The 2,070-nt window shown below is 21.8% G+C and overlaps 1 protein-coding gene across 1 annotated transcript in view; it reads left to right on the top strand.

The window, feature by feature from the left end:
* LOC107699334 (copine-5) overlaps positions 1–2,070 on the top strand; it is a 197,210-nt gene that overhangs the window by 66,341 nt on the left and 128,799 nt on the right. The gene's annotated exons all lie outside the window — the stretch shown is intronic.

Here is a 2,070-nt window from a genome sequence, read left to right as displayed (position 1 = left end):
TTTTCTGCGATTACATGACTGTGTTCTCATGTTACAATAAAGCGCTCGCCACATTTGCGTGGGAATGATTAAAATTATGTGGAATACCTGCAATCCCACGCGGACATTCAGACTCTGTAATTTACAGGAGGCGGATGCGTGTCAAACTCGCTGTCGGAGAGGAGAAAGCGAAGCAGCTTGGAAAAGCGGCGACTTTTCCCGGTTCAGATATCAGGGCTGTTATTGGTCCGTTTACGGTCGGATATCTTTATTGGCTACTGTGAAGTGCCGTCAAAGGTTTGAATATCAATTCAAATTGTGGGCGTACTCAGTAACGAGCTATGATTTAAAAGTAAAGAAGTAGACTTGGAAAAGCGGCGACTTTTCCCGGTTCAGATATCAGGGCTGTTATTGGTCCGTTTACGATCGGATATCTTTATTGGCTACTAAGTAGATTATTTTGCTTAATTTGTATTTAAGTACAAGTAAAAGTACAGCTTTAAAAATATACTAAAAAATGTATAAGTATCCGAAAAAACTTCTTAATTACAGTAACGTGAGTAGTTGTGATTTGTTACCTCCACCACTGTGCATGAGTAATTTGAACTCCTGACTTTCACAAGTTTTTGCATTTGGCTTGAACTGTTGTGTTTTTTTAATCAGTTTTTCTCGTAAACATCTGCGTACAGAAACTATTACTTATTTTTGTCCATTGATGTGATGATCATATTATTATTATTATTATTATTATTATTATTATTATTATTATTATTATTATTATTATTATTATTATTATTATTATTATTATTATTATTATTATTATTATTATTATTATTATTATTATTATTATTATTATTATTATTATTATTATTATTATTATTATTATTATTATTATTATTATTATTATTATTATTATTATTATTATTATTATTATTATTATTATTATTATTATTATTATTATTATTATTATTATTATTATTATTATTATTATTATTATTATTATTATTATTATTATTATTATTATTATTATTATTATTATTATTATTATTATTATTATTATTATTATTATTATTATTATTATTATTATTATTATTATTATTATTATTATTATTATTATTATTATTATTATTATTATTATTATTATTATTATTATTATTATTATTATTATTATTATTATTATTATTATTATTATTATTATTATTATTATTATTATTATTATTATTATTATTATTATTATTATTATTATTATTATTATTATTATTATTATTATTATTATTATTATTATTATTATTATTATTATTATTATTATTATTATTATTATTATTATTATTATTATTATTATTATTATTATTATTATTATTATTATTATAACTCCAGATATATGAGAATGTGATTTATATTGACAATTATTTGCTGTTCACTTTTGAATGAACAAGGATTTGTCTGAAAATAAAATACATTTAGAATTTTTGAGGGGCTTAAATAAAAATGTTTAGACACTGATTTGTCCTTGAATTTCTAAAAATGTGTGTTATAAAAAGTGTTTATCTATTTTTTTAAATAATCTATTATTATTAATTTATGCAGTGATACTTTTTTCAAAATATTAAGACATTATTAATATTGATTTAGAAAAACCATTGTCAATGTGGAAAAACAAAGTTCAAAGATTAACACTATTTGTAAAAGTGTATATATATATATATATATATACACACACACACACACAAACTTTATTTATTTATTTAATAATGATTAAAATGGGTACCTTAGGCTTATTACATTTTTTTTTTTTATTAATTAATTTCGTTTAACCTTAATGGTTAAATTGTTTTAGGGTCATTAAACAAGCTTTTGTTTGCAAAATTTAAAAAAAAAAATGTATGGAATTACAGTGAATGGCAAAACTTTGTGTTGCAATTTGAACGAGATTTTAAATTAAAAGCTAGATTTTTTGACCCTTTAACAGCCTTTCAAATGTTATATATTTAAAAGACACGAGTCACATGAAAATTTACTGTATATTTGCTTTAATATCACTTTAACATTAGGTTATTAATCTTTTGACTTGTACCCCCCCCCCCCCCCCCC

Source organism: Sinocyclocheilus anshuiensis, unplaced genomic scaffold (genome assembly GCF_001515605.1).
Source record: "Sinocyclocheilus anshuiensis isolate Anshui unplaced genomic scaffold, SAMN03320099.WGS_v1.1 scaffold42, whole genome shotgun sequence".
Lineage (NCBI taxonomy): Eukaryota > Metazoa > Chordata > Actinopteri > Cypriniformes > Cyprinidae > Sinocyclocheilus > Sinocyclocheilus anshuiensis.
The sequence above is the reverse complement of the archived record's forward strand: the minus strand, read 5'-3'. Positions and strand labels throughout refer to the sequence as shown.